The sequence below is a fragment of the Cryptomeria japonica genome, chromosome 5 (assembly GCF_030272615.1).
Source record: "Cryptomeria japonica chromosome 5, Sugi_1.0, whole genome shotgun sequence".
In the NCBI taxonomy this organism is placed as follows: Eukaryota; Viridiplantae; Streptophyta; class Pinopsida; order Cupressales; family Cupressaceae; genus Cryptomeria; species Cryptomeria japonica.
The window spans coordinates 200,464,968-200,484,199 of NC_081409.1; the positions used below are offsets into that span (position 1 = coordinate 200,464,968).

The 19,232-nt window shown below is 36.7% G+C and overlaps 1 pseudogene; it reads right to left on the reverse strand.

The window, feature by feature from the left end:
- Window positions 1-1,392: 1,392 nt before the first annotated feature.
- Window positions 1,393-19,232, reverse strand: part of LOC131072830 (ABC transporter G family member 39-like) — a 42,557-nt pseudogene continuing 24,717 nt past the window's right edge.

Below are 19,232 nucleotides of genomic sequence, written 5' to 3' on the forward strand. Positions count from 1 at the left end.
TAAGAGCTCAAGGATGGAGATGAGCGCGGGTGTCTTCCCTAACTGTTCTACAAGGTCATACTCAGGCTTGGTTGATGAAGAAGCAGCATTTTTAGTAGAGGCACCTAGCAACGTAATTTTACCTCGACGAGTTGTAACATGACATTCAGAGGTAGGTTTGGAAGAAGATCCAACACCTCTTAGAACAATCTTGGGTCTCTGAGGAGGATTCTCAGGATTTTTGTTCTTGATGGTAATAGTAGAGATATGATTGTCCATTGAGATGTGATTGATAGTTGAATCATAGTTATAAGGTGCTCTAGTATAGTTGGCTTGATCATCTGTGACTTTGGCTTTTCCCTTGTCATGCTTTGGGAATGGTTCCTTAAACATCTCATGTTCTTGATTGGATGAGTGTCCCTCAATCTCAATGTCACCTCTATCAATGAGATCTTGCACAATGTTCTTCAGTTGATGGCAATTACCTGTCTTGTGACCCTTGCTCTTATGAAATTCACAATACTCATCATCATTCCACCAATTTGGTTTGACCTTTGGTTCATATGGAGGAAAATCTGGAACTGTGATCACTTTGTTTGCCACAAGCTTTTTGAAGACTGATTCAAGTGGTTCTCCCAATGGGGTATACTTCCTTCGTGATCTAGAAGTTGCTTGAGTATTCACTTGATTGTTTGTAGAACTTGATCCCGAAAAGATGAACTTGGGTCTCACTGTATTGGCATCAACAACACCATCATTGACTGTGTTTTTGTTTTTATTCCAAAATCTTGGCTTGTCTTTTCCTTTAAAGTCATCTTTGTTTTCCTTGAATATCTTAATGACTCCTTGTTCAATTAGAACCTTTTCTGTTGCTAATCCTTTTTCAATGACATCCTTGAAGGTGGCCAAACAAGCTTTCCTTAGATCATAGCCAATGTCCTTGTTAACGTTTTGAGTGAACATTTCTACCATTTGTTTCTGTGGAATTTCACAAGAGCATCTGCTAGCTAGATTTCTCCATCTTTGTAAAAATGATGCAAAAGATTCTCCCTCCTTTTACTTAGTATTGCACAAAGTAGTGACTGAGATATCTGTTTCTATATTGTAGGAGAAATGCTGAATAAATGCCTCTGCTAAGTCACCCCATGACTTAATACCAGGTGGTAATTGAGAGAACCATTCCATAGCTTGATCGCCTAAGCTTTGTGGGAACAACCTCATCAAATATGTTTCTTCTGCCGCTACCTCAATGCAAGCTGTGAAAAATTGTCGTATGTGTGCCTTGGGGTCTCATTTTCCTCTATACTTGTCAAATTTTGGCGTCACAAAGTGTGCAGGAAATGGAGGCATTGGAATGCTCTTATCAAATGGATAAGGACATATGTCTCTCATAGTGTATGTTGGTTTTGGTGTACTCATGTCCTCCATTTTCTTTTGTAAATCTCTGATTTGTTGCTCCAAATTGCTCTTAGGTGGAGATCGATTTCTTGTAGCATACCCCATGTTTGAGACACCAATTTGAGGAGGAGCTTGTTGCATGTATGGATGATATTGATCATACACATGTTCATATGGAGGAGGTCTATATTGATGCGGCATATAGGGAGCACTTGATATAGCTTCATGTTGAGGAACCCCATATCTATTTTGTGCATGTATACCATATTCTATAGGCATGTCATGTTCTATTGTGTTGCCCCCAAATTTGACATGAGGTTTCCTTGTGTCCAAATTTTGAGCATGCCTTTGAATGTCTAATTGTTTTGGTTGATCCATAGCTTGAGCATGTGATTGAGCATATCTATCTACATAAGACTTCCATAATGGTCTTCGAAGGTAAGTATCATATGTTTGAGCATGTGTATGTAGGACTTCTTGTTTTTGAAGCAAAGCTGATGGTGATTCAGGTACCATATGCGGTCCTCTATTTCCTCCACTATTAGGTCTCCTTTGATCCATGTTGGAGTGAGTTTGTTGCGAGGGTCGGTTTTCCATAAGTTGAGACATGTCAAAGTCATGAGGTATTTTAGCTCCACTTTGTGCCATCATGTGTAAGAAGTATTGTCGATCCCTCCTCATTATTTCTTCAACCAATCTATTGAAATGGGGATTCATTATGGATTCTTCTACATCTGCTGAATGTATTGAAAAGTTGTCCACATTGTCATTGTGTGTAGCATTGTTGTTTGTAGTGTCTGCGTTTTCCACATTTGGAATGTTTCTATAAACATCCATGTCAGGTAATGTAGTGTGCTCAGGATTGAAAAATAAATCGTTATCATACTCATAAGAACTCATGTTTGCAGATTCTTGAGCCTCTTTAGCTTTTCTCCTAGATTTTTGAAGACGGGTTTCAACCATGAACTAGGTATTTGACCAAGATGTGAGAGACTAGATGAAAAATGGAAACAGTATGGAAGACTAAGAGTTGAATGGAATGAAAATGAATCTGAGGTGTACTTGCAATGTCCAAAGTGTAAGACCAAGTATGTATGTAGTAGAGTAGGTGTGACTTCTAAAGAGAGGATAGTTTCTCTTGATGAGGTAAGCTGACCTTGACCCTAAGTAAGACCAAATGAGACCCAAAGGTAAGAAACCTTGATGAGGGACCACTTAGCAAAGTGTAGTTGTATGTAGTGTGTTGACAAAGTATGATGAGGACAAGCAAGTGACCTTTTGACTCAAGTTTAGACAAGTATGAATGTAAAATGAGATGTGAAGCAATGATGGACTGTGTGAGACCCAAGGACAGGTTGAATGCTAGATGAAACCTGAAGAAACAACCTAGGAAGCTCAAGTATTCTGAAACTGATTTCTTTTGTTTGCTGGACTGTAAAAATTTTCAATTCTGGACACAGACGCTTTTGTATACTTCACAGACGCGATTCCCAAACACAGAGGTGTCTCTGTTCGACATAGACGCTGCTAGACACACAGACGCTATTATGCCCTTCACAAACGCGCTTAGATGACTCAGATGCGGTTAAAACAGACACAGACGCGTTTCTGTAAACTTCGTGCAATTTTTCCAATCTGTGAAGTTGTTTTGTTGTGACCAAATCCGACTGTTTGACTGTTTTTCGTGACAAGAGGACACAATGTTGATGAGGACTCAATGTTTGCAAGTGTTTAGACTCCAAAAGTGTGTTGTTTGATGTGAAATTGTTTTGCATACACTTGAAGACACAAAAGACACAATGTTTTGTTGTTTGGTCTTGAATGTTTGAATGTTTAACATAAGACAAGCACAATTCTTATGGCTGGCCAAGACAATAGTTGTTGATCCCACATAGGGTTTTACCCCCGAGGCTACGCTATTCAGAGCAGATACTTAGATGTTTGACCTCACTGGCTCCACCCTCGGCACTCACTTCTCGGGTCAGCCAAGCATCAGTCCCCATGAAAACTCCCCATGGCGAACTTTGTATCTCTACTAAGAACCGTATGTGTGTGGGCCGCTACCAGAGTCCAACCTCCTGCCTCAACAACTAGAAGGATTTGGGCTTCTAAAACAAAAAGGTGCTAGTAAGGGCATCTGCTCGTGTGGCCATACATGCGGCACTTTCAGCTCTGTAAATACAAAAGGCTCCCAGCCGGTAGGGGTTACGCCCTACAAATGATCAAATAAATTTGATCAAACGGGTTTATGGGGAGACATAGTGTCACTATGAACTAATCAGCACATGTTATTCATAGTTTTCACCATGAATACATTTATTTATAGTGGTTTGGAAGAAGATGGCTTTTCTTTTGCTACCACTTGGGTCGTTCTCTTCTCACTAGTAGTCCTAATGACCACACGGGAAGACATGCCCTCTAAAGATTAAACAAAAAGAGCCTATTGCTCAAGACACAAAAGACAATGATTCAATTTTAGTGCACCAATGGAAGTGTTTGCTAATCTATGAAAACAAGGCACACAACAAAATTTCAAAACCCTAGCCAAGGACCTGCAACAAAATTTGTTAGTAGTTTGGGTTGTTTCAAATGATCACCCCTTCCTACAAGCACACAAGTTAGGTAAATTTTAGAAACCCAAAAGACTTTGTGAAAGAGGGGCCTTCAATAAAAATGTTTTGCTTCCAAAACAAGCAGCACAAACTTAGTTAGCTAGATCTGAAAGGGTTAGTCCAAAAATAAACCAAATCTGAAACCTTAAGTGCGAAATTCGAAAATCAAATCAATGAAAATTTGAAAATTTCAAAACAGTAAAAACACAGACGCTGTTACCCATAACACAGACGTGTCTGTATGACACAGACGCGGTTCTGTGATGCACAAACCCAGCCAAAAATCACAGACACCCTTATCCGACACAGACGCGGGCAGAAATAACGCAGACACGCTTCTGAAACACAGACGCCCCTGTCTGAAACCTGCAAAATAAAATTTGTTGAAAACACAGATGCGATTCCAGATTCCACAGACGCTCCTGAAACTCAGAGACGCGATCTGAAAGTTCGCAGACGCGGAAAAACCTAAAAATGTCGTTGAAAAATGTCCGATCTGCAACTTCAAAAACGCAAAATCTGCAACAAAAAAGTTAAATGCAAAGGGACAAGAGTCCCACCGGGCGTGCCAAAATGTATATGGTGAAAATGGATAACAATAATAACAATATTGAAAGGCTAAATGAATCCAACCACAAAACCCTAGCCTAACAATCAACAAAGATCCACCATAACATATGAAGATTACCTAAGACAATGCAAATCACATGAAATCACAAAGATTATACCATCACATGTCCAATAGGGTTTTGATCTCCATTGATCTTGCTTGATATATTTGCTCTCAGATTTTATGTGCACAAGAGCTCAACAAAGAATGGAATGTGGTTGCAAGTAGAATCGTAGTGTAGTCAAGTCCTCCAAATTGTCGATTAGCATGAGTGATTAGGGTTTGATAATGAAGAAGGCATCTCCTTAAATAGAAGACACAATAAGAAATGGAGGGATAAGATTGAGAGGTGTAAAAGGAGGTCGACTATGATTAGAGGGTAGGTAGAAGAAATAATAAAATAATGAAAGAGGTAGGTAGTGTAGGAATTAAGAGATGAATGACATGTGTCATGTATAGAAAAAGATAATGAATTAATTAAATAAATAAAGATTTATTTAATTAATAGAAGAAATGGGATCAATTAAATAAATAAAATATTTATTTAATTTAGGAAAAGGATAATTTAAATAAATAAATGTATTTATTTAAATGAGAAATAAGGCTAGAAGAGGATAAATGAATTAATTAAATAAATAAAGATTTATTTAATTAATAGAAGAATTAGGCTTAGATAATTAAATAAATAAAATATTTATTTAATTAGACATGACAATTTTGGGTGTCTACAGTTTTTATAGCAAGAGTATGCAAGAAAGATTTTGATTGATTCTAATCTAGCTACAAGTGCGAATGTTTCACCAAAGTCTATTCCTTCCTGCTGAGAATAACCCTTACAAACAAAATGAGCTTTATTTCTAACAACCCTTCCAGATTCATCAAGCTTATTTCTAAAGACCCATTTGCCTTAAGTATCACATTTTTATCATCTGGCCTAGGCACTAACTCCTAAGTTTGACTTTTCTGTATTTCACTGATTTCATCTTTCATTGCATTCAACCAACATTCATCAAGTAAAGCATCAAAAACATTTTTGGGTTTGAAATCAGTTACCAAACAATAATGCTCAGCCATTTGAGCATGTTCAATTGTTTTTGCCCTTCTTCTAGTCAAAATACCTGCATCTATATTGCCAATAACCTAACTTTGAGGATATCTTTTTGTTATGATTTTTGAAAGTGTATAATGGGGAATACCTGTCTCTGCATTTGAACTCTCTGTATTTTCTTCATCAGAACTTGATGAACATATTTCGTTTTTCTTTTCTATTTTTGTAGGTTTGGGAACTTGATCAAGCTTTGTTAAAGTATCTTCCTCTTCCTCAACATCCTGCAAATCATTACTTAACAAAAATTGTTCATCAAACCTCACATTTATTGTTTCAACAATTTTGTTCAATCTATTATTGAAACATCTATAGGCTTTGCTATGAGTAGAGTATTCAAGAAGGATACCCTCATCAGTTTTAGCATCAAAGTTTCCTAGATTTTCTTCATCTCTTTTTATATAACATTTGGCACCAAAAATCTTGAAATATTTAATAGAAACAACTTTTCCATACCAGAGTTCAATAAGGAGTAAAGGTAGATTTTACCCCGATTTGCACACGATTCAAAATGTAAACAGCTATGTGTACAACTTCTTTCCAATACCTATCTAGCAGATTTGCCTCATTGAGCATTGTGCGAGCCATTTCTTTGACTGTTCTATTTTTTCTCTCAACCACTCCATTCTATTGAGGTGTACGAGCAGCAACATATTGTCTTTTAATGTCATGTTTTTTATAGTAATCAATGAATTCCTGTGAAGTACACTCACCACCCTTATCTAATCTTAAGCATTTTAATTTTAGATCAGATTCTCGTTCAACCATTTTTCTAAAAATCTCAAATCTATCAAATGCTTCAGATTTGTGTTTGAGAAAAGTGACCCATACCATTCTAGTATAGTCATCAACAAAAAGCATAAAATATTTTTTACCATTTATTGATTGTGTCCTTGTAGAACCACACAAGTCTGTGTGTACAAGCTGTAATGGTCTTGTAGAAGAGTGTTCTTTATATTTGAAAGACACTTTTATTTGCTTACTTTTTAAACACTCTTTACAAACTGAATTGAATGGTTTACTCAAAATAGGCAAACCTCCGACATTCTGATTTTTACTGATCCTAACCAGATTGTCAAAGTTTATATTTCCTAGGCATTTATGCCATTACCAATTTTCTTCTATTTGACCCATAAGACAAATGCCTTCATTATTCTCATAATTAGTGGAATCAAACAAATTGTAAACATTGCCAATTGTTCTCAGACCATCAACAATAGTTTTACCAGATTTATTTTTGATAGTACAGTCTTGAGAGCTAAACGACACACTATAACCACTATCACAAATTTGATTGACACTCAATAGATTGTGCTTTAATCCTTCAACAAAATACACATCATGAATAGGAGTATCATCATATGGTGTGAACAACCACTGTCCAACACCCATAATGATTTCTTTTTTGAGAGAAATGCAGTTTGCACTATCATTGACTGCTCAATACTAGATACAAGCTTAGGTTTCCATACTTTATTAGCACTTGCCTTTGATTTGCACTATGTAGTAGTATGTCCAAAGGTGTTACACTTATTGCACTTCACTGTGTTTGGAAAGCCATAGGCTTGATTGTGTCCAAACATAAGAGTTCTTTGTTGCAGAAATTTGCAAGTGTTAAGCTTATGACCAAACCTATTGCAATAGAAACAATATCCATGAAAGAAACCAAACCTAAAAGGTGTTGTTCCATTGTAAGTCTAAAATGATTTTCTGGTTGCAGGCTTGGTGTTCTGCTTTGATGATTTAGCTTTATCAAAACCTATACCAACCAAATCTTTATGCAACTTTTGCTTGCTCAAGATATAATTTAGATGCATTGTACTTTCATACTATTCAACCTGTTTTTGAAGTTTTGTGGACTGTTGTTCTAATGTTTCAATTTTATTTTCTCTTTCTTCAAGAAGAGACTTCAAGTTTGAGATCACTAAGTTTGCATCATTCAACTCGACTTGTAGAATCTGATTTGAACTTTCATGTGAAGCTACAAGCTTCTTTAACCTCTTAATTTCTTTTAGAGCACAAATCAACTCTCCTTCAAGATCAATTTCTCCTTGATCTAAATCATCAAGTTTATTTTCTATTTTGCTAGTTACATCTTCTAACTCTACCATAAACATAGTTTCATCACCTTCACAAGGTGAATCATCTGATTCATCTCCAGAGTCTTCTTTAGTAAAGAGACTCTTCTTTTTCTTGAAGGTATTGAATTTCTTTTTAGGATTCCACATTTTCTTTTTGTAAAATTTTTCTGGTTTTTCCTCTTCATTGTTTTGATCACTTAGAGGACATTGAGCAGCAAAGTGTCTAGCTTTTCCACAATTAAAACACTTAAAAGGTAATTTACTCTTATATTTCTTTTTCAGTTTTCTAAAAAGAAGGGCTTCTATAGCATCTGAAAGTTCAGACTCATAGTCAGGTTCTTCTTTCTTCTCTACTTTAAAAGCTATTTCTTTTGAAGAAGGAGGATTATTACCTATCCTCATCTCATAGGAAGTAAGAATGCTTTGTAGGTTATCAAGTGTCATAATAGAAAAACTTTTTTTTTCTTCTAAGGTTGAAACCTTAGTTTCAAACTTGGGTAACAAGTTTCTAATCACCTTATTAACAACTTCCTTTTCTTCAACATCTTCACCAAGACCCTTTCTAGAATTTACTATTTCATCAACTCTAAGAAAATAGCTTGCTACTATTTCATCTTCTTTCATCTTTAAGGATTCAAACTGATTTTTGAGTATAAGAATTTTGGACTCCTTAACCTTAGCATCCCCTTGATAAATAGATTCAAGTTTTTTCCAAATATCATAAGTAGAAGAGCAATGCATGACTTTAACAAACACATCTTTTGTGATACCACATAAAAGAGCATGCTTAGCTCTGACATTTAACTCATATTTGGTTTTATCATCAGGGTCAGTAGGAATAGTGGGATGAACTGTATATTTTGTGGTCACAATGTTCCACACATTAAGATCAACTGAAATGAGATAAGTTTCCATCCTAATCTTCTAGAGCACATAATCAATTCCATCAAAAAGAGGATTTCTTGAAAGTGAAGCACCTTCTTGAGTTTGAGCCATTAAAAAAACTTCCAAAAGACCAGGAACAATCTCTAGGATAGACCTATATGGAGGAACCCTATGCTCTGATACCACTTGCTGGAAGTGGGTAGACTTTGAGAGGGGGGGTGAATCAGAGTCTATAAAAATTTGACTCACTATATGATAAGTTATACTTTATGACCAAAACACAAAAGCTTCTTCAGAGATACGAATTATACACAAAACTTTATGCAAGCATTCATTTCAGATCATTCAATATTAACTGATTAAGTAATCCCCTTGTGCTAAACTTCTTAACTTAATATGCAATAATGATCTAACTAAAAAGAGATTAGGTTCCTGACTTGATTTTAAGAAGACAATAAATAATGTTCAACAGATAAACACATAATAGACAGAATAACTGAAAGTATCAGAGTTGATCAACTAATGGAACATATAAAACACATTTGGCACATGGCGCAAAGATTTCATGAGTGGAAAACCCTCTTGGGGTAGAAAAACCACTCGTCAAATAATCCTTTTATTATCTCAAAGAGCACCAACTCTGTACACTGAATTTAGAAGTATTTACTTCAAGGAGCACCAACTCCTACATCTTATACAATATCAAGAACAACTCATATTACAATCACTGGTAACCTTATAGGTGCAATGTATCTTGCAACTACAAAATTATCAATGAGTTGAACGAGTTAGATATATCAATATAAGAAAAAGATTTCATTTATAGAAGGTAATCATTGTAACCTTACAACAATCAAAGATTTCAATTTGTACTCTGTATCAGAACTAGAGTAGAATCAAGATCAATCAAATTTTTCTGTAGAAACCCCTCTTTGGAATAGGTTAAGATGTTCTGGTTTTTTTTTTACCACCAAAAACTCACAATAATGTCCATCTTTATATGTAAACAGATTCAACATATTGTGCAGAAGAAACCCTCGAAGTAGAGTATGAAAACCTGAGTTAGGGTTACTGAAGTTACACAGAAATGAAATCAAAATAGTTATACTAACTGATTCAAAACACTTAAACACTCTGTATCTTTCTGAAAAGAAATATCCCATTTTAACCAAAAACTATAATAAGCATCTTCTGAAAACTTCCATTAAGTTTTCCAAGACTCTTGATATAAATAACCGAACATAACTGAAGCATAAATAAGTTTGGATAATGATATTACCTCTGTCATTGTTAACCAAAATCACCTGAAGATTACCATAGACAATCCTTATGCAAATCCCATGAATCTGCTCGTTATCTAGAGAAAACGGCCAAAAAAAACCACCAAATGAAAGCTTGAGCTGAGCTGCTCAACATAGTTAAAACCCACAAGCTGAAACCAAAACTAACCTCCTTAATCACAGATACAAAAATGCTCATGGTGGCGGCTTAGAGGCTAGGGTTTGTGGCTTCGAAAAGAATAAAGAAGTTTAATTTCCTTTTGTGTTCTCTTTGCAAAGTGTTACCAAGACTTTAGCATCCACAAGCCATAATGAATTTAATTTCAAATCCATGACATATCACTTCCCACGTGGATCATAATAACCCAACGTTTACATTGCAAGTGCTGAGTCAAACAAACTAGCTATTCACCTTTTATGCCATGCAATCACTTATGATGTCGGGTAAGGTCAAACTGACCATGATCAAAAGTGATTGCAAGTTAACCAACATATTCCCAGTGCCAAGGTAACTTAACTCTTTTTGGCATCAAGACAAATTGAAGTCAACAGTTTTCCCTGTAATAAATAGCAAACAACCAAATCATATCATCTTTTGTAACAGTAGATAGGAAAACGCAGAGAGTATTGATTTTATCATAAATGACAACTTATCTAGAGCAATTTGTCAGTAGACGGAGCAATAAAGGTACATTTACTTTTGCTTAGTAATTGTTGGAGATAAATTAATTATCCTCCAGATTTTCATAGAAACTTCTGTCTTCTAGAAAATTCCTCCACCGAATGACTTCTAGAGACTTGAGTCCACGTGATATGTTGCACTGTTTCAACTGCCCATCATTAATTTTGTAACTAACTCTTATCTAGAGTCTTCTATGTATCTTCTTATAAATTCGATTGTACGGGCATGCGTTTAGTAGAGCCCATTTATTGGGTTTCTCTCCAGTCTCTTCTCCTTTGTATTTCTATTTTTTTTCATGGTATCAGAGCCGATGGTGAAGATCTTGGATGTTGAGTGTACTAGAGTTAGTCAATGCAAAAGGATGGATCAATGGTTTTCCCATGATCTGGTTTGTTTCTCTGTGTTTGTGCTCCAGTTTGCAACTAGTGTGTTGTGTTGTGCTCTATGACTCTGTGTTTTGTATGGCTGGGAGTTGTCGAATCAGTTACATGTCAGATGCATCTCTGAGCACATGCAAATCTTGGGCTGTGGATTGTGTCATTGTCTGAGCCGTGGGTGAGGAGAAGTGTTGCAGATAGAAAGCTACCGCAATTTGTGTGTTTAGTGTGAGTTGTGGGTTGTGTGACTAAGTATTAAGTTTGTGTTGGCTGCTTTCTATGATTTGCATTGAATAATCTTTGCTATGTTCAGGTGTCTTTGTGTTTTGTTTTTCTATGCCCAACAGATTGGCTTGTTTTGCAGCTTGTTTGACGTTTTAATCTTTCGTTGCTGAAGGTTAAAAGTGAAGAAGTCTGAGCTAGGGTTGAAACTCGATATTGTTTTTGAAGCAGCCGAGTTTTTCGTTATAAGTTGTCTCTTTGTTATTTTCTAATTAGGCTATCAGCTATGTGTGTTGTGACCTATATTTTCAGCAGGTTGTTAGCAATGTGTGTTGTGCTATGTGTTTGTGTTTCTTGAAGTCAGATTGTTCATGATTGCTAGTGTCTTGTGAGGACAAGTATAAGGGAACTGAAAATGGAAGCGTGGATGGACTTGTGGAACTCAAAGCTTCAAGTGTGTTGCAATGGAATCAAGTACTAAAGGAAATTTTGCTACTGGCCATAGTACAACCAACAGTTTTAAATGGTTTGGTTGGAGGTGAGAAAAAAATGGTCTTTTGATTAAATGTGCAAAGTGTTTTTTATCGGTGGTGAGAAAATTTGTGTCTCTATATCTGAAGGCTATATTGTTGTCAAAAGTGGTCATGTCAAATAAGATTGTTGGAGTTCAAAGATATCCCCTTAGTGTTGCGAGTTGTGAAGACTGAGAATTTGCAAAGGAAAGATATCCCCTAAGTGTTGCAAGTTGTGAAGACTGTGAGAATTTGCAAAGGAATAGTTAAGTGTTGTTTGTGAAATTAACAAGTGTGTTTCTTTCTAGTCTCTTCTCCTCTGTATTTCTGTGTTTCTGCTGTTTTTCATCAGTAATACAAGATTTCTGATAGATTTCAGCAAAATCCGGTAAGAATGCAGTATAGAATAGATCACACTTACTGAAACAATCGTGATTTCTGATAGATTTCAGCAAAATCAATCCCAAGCCGAAGTTCCTCTGCTGGGGAGGTTATATCTAACATCCATGTTGCCAGATTGACTCCTCTCTCCATTTTTGGAATCCCATCAATAGACTGCATAAAAGCATCATAAGAGGTTGCTTTTTTCCATGGTCGATGTTCTTTATTTCTGAATTTAATTGTATAGGATTTATTTTCATAATTTTTTTAAGTATAGATAATGTAGTATGATAGAAACATCGATACAAACAAATATTACATAAGTGAATTCACAAATAAGTGTACAGATCATTATGAATATAAACTGTAGAAATCTAACGTCTTTTAAGAAAACCAGCTTAAAAAAGCATTATTATTTGATTGTACCTGAAACTACTCCAAGAGTTGGCTACAATGTGAACCTCATGTTCCCGCATATATGACTCGACCTCCTCGTTTCATAAAGAGAAGCTGCAATACTATTCGTGAGTTGTATGAGAAATAGCCGTTGCAGCTGAAATAGTTTAGAAAACAAATGATTGACCACAACATACCGACAGTTCACAGTCAACACAAAATTTGATCATAAATATTGATATTATTTACTCTGTTAAGATGATAGATTATAGATTATGAAATTTGATCTTAAACATGAATAAAAATTCACACTTGAGATCAATTCAGAAAATATCAATTATCAAGTAATTACCTCGTCAAAGGCTTCAAAGATATCAATGCTTGGCTGATGAATAGCACAGACAATTGTGCATCATGTGTCAACAATATTTCTCACTGTCCGCATGACAATGGCTACAAATCGTGCATCCAGTCCTGACGTGGGTTCAACCATGAACACAATTGAAGGATTTGCAACAAGCTCCACAACAATAGTCAATCTTTTATGCTGCTCTCCTGACAAACCAATCACTCCTAGGAGACCCACAAGATAATTTCTCAAAGGGCATAGCTCCACAAGTTCCATCACCTCCTCCACAAACATCTAGAATTTATTTCATACAAATAATTAATAACAAGAAGCACCTGAATGAGGATTTAGGAAAGAGCTAATGAAATTTCTAGGATTGTAAAAACCAAACACCAACCTTTCTTGTTTCTTCGTCTATTTCAGCTGGTAAACGAAGCCAGACAGAATAAATAAGGGATTCATAAACAGTTACATGTGGTGAATAAATGTCATTTTGTTCACAGTATCCTGAGATCCAAACAAATTGTTCTTGCTTCTTGGCATACCCAGATATGTTGAGATACATGTGTCTCAACCTTGCAATTTTTAGTAAATAGTTTCAAATGTAGTTGGGAGGTTTCCCATGTGTCGGTGCCTTGGAAAAAGGTATATGAGTTGTCAAAAGATGCCTTGTCCATAGTATAATATAGGAGGGCCATTTTTAGAGATTATATGACACGTTTCATGTTAGTTATGAGGGTCAAAAATAGGAGATAAGTGATTGAACGTGAGTAACTATTTTTAACCTGGTTTTCTTATCTTGGAAAAACAAGTGTCAAGGGTGGGCAACACGTGTCATGGAGGTTTTGCCCATGGTATTGTAAAAGCACAAATGGTTTCTAGGTTGTAAAATTTCTATATAATGAGGGCTTGGAGAGGAGTTTGTATGATGGAGTTTGGCTTGCAAGGCTGGGTGCTAGAAGGATGCTAGTGAAGTCTCTCTGAGCTTGAGTTGAGGTGATGCTCTTGTAAGAACTTGCATTGCAAGTGTATTGTAATCTCTTGTTGATTTGTTAATATACTATGCAGGTTTTAGGGTGTGGGGTTTTTCACCCGTATGGGTTTTCCCCACGATAATCGTCGTGTTATGTGTTTATTGTTTTATTTCTACTCTATGTGTTTCTTGTGATCTCTGTGATAGTTAAGTTGAAATTTGCATAATCGTCCTCTCATGATTAGCGTAGGAAGCGTTTCCGCACACCTTTGCTTCCTTACAAGTGGTATCAGAGCCTGGCCAGTTTTGGTTCTATTTGTTGGGTATAGGGTTTTTTGAGCTAATCAAGGTTTGAGTGGGAGCTTGTGCAGAGTATTTCATTTTTGTATTGCAGGATCGTAAAGATGGCAAGTATACCAGGGAGGATTGATGTAGAGAATTTTTCTAGCACAAACTTTGAAATGTGGAAGTTGAAGATGGAAGATCTGTTGATTGATCGAAATCTATGGGATGCAGTCGATAAGAATAAGTCAAGGCCCGCAGATCCAGCTTTAGCTGCACAATATGATGTAATGGATAGAAAATGTAAAGGTCTCATAAGATTGTACCTTGCAGACTCAATTCTGATTAATGTCCACGAAGAATCTACTGCGAAGAAGCTTTGGAAGAAGCTAAGTGAGATCTACCAAGCAAAATCACTTGTGAATAAAATTTTCTTGAGGAAGAAGTTGCATTCCTTGAGAATGGAAGAAGGTGGACGAATTTCTGAGTATCTAGAAAGTTTTAATATGTGGGTGACTCAGTTGACCTTAGTTGGGGTACCAATGGATGAAGAAGAAAGGTGCCAAATCCTGCTATGTTCGTTGCCAGACTCATGGGACAACCTTGTGATGGCCATAGGAAGCATTGTAGTTGTCTTGAAGATGGAGGATGTTGTTGGTTCTCTACTTTCTGAGGAGATGAGAAGGAAGGTTTCTCTGAATGCCAAAGAGGCTTTGAGTGTTTGAAGAAAACCAAAAGAAAGAGGTAAGAATGAAAAGCAGAATGGTCGTTCTAAGTCCAAGAATAAGGGGAGATCAAAATCTCCTGGTAAGTCCAAGGTAATTTGCTGGAATTGTGGAAAGCCTGGACATTTTCGAAAAGACTGTAAAGAAGAAAAGAAGAAAAAGAAGAAGAAGCAAGATTCTGATTCTGAGTCCAAGAAGGAAGATGGAGATGCTTTTATTGCAGCCTTGGCCACTCATGCAGGTGACAATGCATGGTTGATAGACTTAGGTGCATCTTTCCACATGACTCCTATTAGAAACTGGTTTAGTATGCAAAGTTTGATGATGGTAAGGTGTATTTGGGTGATAACTCCTTTCTTGATATTGTTGGTTGTGGAAGTGTTCATGTTAAATTTTTTGATGGTAGAACTAGAAGATTTGATGGTGTCTTGCATATCTCGGGACTAGCAAGAAATTTGTTATCTGTTAGCAAACTAATAGATGCGGGTGTGCATGTACAGTTTTCTGAAGCAGGTGTGAAAATGGTGAGAGGTGCTATGGTAATAGCAAGAGGAAGTGGAATGGGTACATTGTACCAGCTTGATGCATGCATAGTTGAGTGCAATAGCACTTCTGATAAGACTGCGATAAAGACTATTTTGGAAAAGAAGAGGGTGTCTCTTTTAGCAGATGGTCATGGTTTTTGGGTACCCAAGGGTTTTCTGTCTACCAGATCAAAGTTGCATGCAGAGAAGACAATGTTGTGGCACCTCAGACTCGGCCACATAGGTGAGAAGGGTCTACGGACGTTGAAAAATAAGAACCTTGTTAATGGGTTGAATGATTGCAATCTTGAATTTGATTTTTCTGAGCATTGTATTTATGGAAAACAAAACCACATTCAGTTTTACTCCAATTCTTATAAGTCTTCAAGTGTTTTGGATCTAATCCATTCGGATGTATTTGGTCCAATTGATGTTTCTTCTATTGGTAAATCAGTTTATTATGTTTCTTTCATTGATGATTTTAGTAGAAGAACATGGGTTTATTTTCTTAAGAATAAAGCTAAAGTTTTTAGTCGTTTCAAAGAATTTAAAGCAATGGTTGAGTTGCAAACTGGAAAGAAGATAAAATGTTTAAAGACAGATAATGGCGGTGAATATTGTTCCAATGATTTTGACACATTTTGTAAAGATTGTGGTATTAAGAGACAGAAGAAAACTCTGTATTCTCCACAACAAAATGGGGTTGCAGAAAGAATGAACAGGACCTTGATGGAGAAGGCTAGGTGTATGCTAAGTGGTGTTGGTCTAGAACAAAAGTTCTGGGCTGAAGCTGTAGCGATTGCCTGCGACCTGCTGCTACCTGATAAACAGGTCTCCTACATCAGCTCTTGTTGATAAAATGCCAATGGAAGCGTGGTTGGGCCACAAGCCTTCACTTAGTCATCTGAGAGTTTTTGGTTGTGAGGCATATGCTCATGTGCCAAAGGAGAAGCAGACAAAATTGGATAACAAAGTTGTTAAATGTATATTCATTGGATACAGTTATAGTGTGAAAGGATACAAGCTTTGGGATCCTATTGAACAAAAGGTATTTTATTCTAGAAGTGTTATTTTTAGAGAAACTAAGTCTTCTTCTCTTACAGTGCAGCCAGAACAAAAGGAAGAAAAGAAAGATGTGATTTAACTACCTGCTACACTTGAAAAAATTGAATCAAGGCCCTTAGAAAGGCAAGAAGTTGATGAGAGCTCTACGAGTTCTGAATCATTAGAGGAAGAAGAAGAACCTTGTTCATAGGTCTACTAGACAAAGAAAACCACCTAAAAGGTATGGATATTCTCCTGATGATTGGAGATGCATATTTGCTTTGAATGCTAATATTGATGAACTGAAATCTGTAGAAGAGGCTCTTGGTATGAATGATTTAGAGTCCTAGAAAATTGCCATCGATGAAGAGATGGTAGCTCTTAAGAAGAATGACACATGGGACCTTGTACCATTGCCTGAAGGACAAAAGCCTATTGATTGCAAATGGGTGTTCAAAAGGAAGATAGGTTCAGATGGAAGAATTGAGAAGTACAAAGCACATTTGGTTGCAAAAGGTTACTCCCAGGTTGAGGGAGTAGATTATGGTGAAATTTTTTCTCTTGTAGCCAAAATGACATCCATTCGTTTCTTACTTTCTATTGCAGCAACTTATGATCTAGAGGTCAAACAGATGGATGTAAAAACTGCTTTCCTTCATGGAGATTTGGGGAAGAAATTTATATGACACAGCTAGAGCACTATGTGGTAAAAGGTAAAAGTAATTTGGTCTGTAAGTTGAAGAAATCCTTGTATGATTTAAAATAGAGTTCTAGGATGTGGTACCAAAAATTTGATACATATATATTGAGTTTGGGGTTTGTGCGGTCTAAATCTGATCACTGTATATATTTCAAATCTGATGGTGATCGTTTCCTGGTTATTGCTTTGTATGTTGATGACATGTTGTTTATTGGGAAAGGAAAAGGTTTGATTGCAGAATTAAAATCTCAACTCTCGGCAAAATTTGATATGAAAGATCTTGGTGTAGCAAGACACATTTTGGGAATGGAGATTGTAAGAGATAGACAAAACAAAAAGCTTTGGCTAGGCCAGAGTAAGTATGTTGGTACTATTTTGAGAAGATTTAATATGCAAGATTCTAGACCATTGAGTGTCCCTGTTACAATGGGAACAAAGCTTTCTAGTTCACAGTGTCCTACATCCCCATTGGAGATGGGAGAGATGAGTCGAGTACCTTACCAAAGTGTTGTTGGAAGTTTGATGTATGCAATGGTTTGTACAAGACCAGATATTGCCCAAGCAGTGGGAGTACTTTCCCGTTACATGTCTAATCTAGGAAGAGCACATTGGGATGTAGTAAAAAAAGTTTTTAGATACTTGCGGGGTACCTCAGAGTACTCTATATGTTTTCATGGAACAGGAAATGAACATTCCTTGGATATTAGAGGCTTTGTGGATTCAAACTGGGCTAGTGATGTTGATAGAAGAAGATCCACCAATGCATATGTGTTTACATTATTTGGTGGTGCAATTAGTTGGATGAGCAAGCGACAGGCTGTGGTCGCTTTGTCCACTACAGAGGCAGAGTATATAGCACCTACTCATGCCTGCAAAGAAGCCATTTGGCTTAAGAGATTGTGTTCGGATATAGAGTTTAAACAGGGTGCAGTGACAATTTATAGTGACAGTCAGAGTGCAATCTGCCTAGCGAAGAACCCGACTTTTCATGCCATGACCAAACACATTGATGTACAATATCATTTTGTGAGAGATATGGTTGAGGATGGCAGGGTGAAGCTGAAGAAGGCAGAAACTTTGGTGAATGTTGCTGATTCATTAACTAAGCCCGTGAGCACAGAGAAGTTCAGATGGTGTTCAGAGTCTATGAGCCTCTTGGCCCTTGACTGTTGATTCCATGGTAATATTGATCCCCTGACTCTTGCAAGGTATTCGACAAGTGGGAGAATGTTGAGATACATGTGTCTCAACCTTGCAATTTTTAGTAAATAGTTCCAAATGTAGTTGGGAGGTTTCCCATATGTCGGTGCCTTGGAAAAAGGTATATGAGTTGTCAAAAGATGCCTTGTCCATAGTATAATATAGGAGGGCCATTTTTAGAGATTATATGACACATTTCATGTTAGTTATGAGAGTAAAAAATAAGGGATAAGAGTTTGGACGTGAGTAACTATTTTTAACCTGGTTTTCTTATCTTGGAAAAACAAATGTCAAGGGTGGGCAACACGTGTCATGGAGGTTTTGCCCATGGTATTGTAAAACCACAAATGGTTTCCAAGTTGTAAAATTCCTATATAATGAGGGCTTGGAGAGGAGTTTATATGATGGAGTTTGGTTTGCAAGGCTGGGTGCTAAAAGGATGCTAGTGAAGTCTCTCCGAGCTTGAGTTGAGGTGATGTTTCTGTAAGAACTTGCATTGCAAGTATATTGTAATCTCTTGTTGATTTGTTAATATGCTATACAAATTTTAGAGTGGGGTTTTTCACCCGTATGAGCCCCACGATAATCGCCGTGTTATGTGTTTATTGTTTTATTTCTACTCTATGTGCTTCTTGTGATCTCTGTGATAGTTAAGTTGAAATTTGCATAATCGTCCTCTCATAATTAGCGTAGGAAACGTTTCCACACACCTTTGCTTCCTTACAAGATATACTAATGATGCCCTCAATGTAACCGACAGATTTTCTTCCAGCCAAGACATCCATCAAAGAAGTTTTGCCTGCACCGCTAACTCCAACAAATGCCTGGTCGAAATGCTCCGCTCACATCATGTAATAGCCTCAGCCGATCTTGTTTCTTTTTCTGTATGCCAAGTATTGAGAATGTCACTCGGTT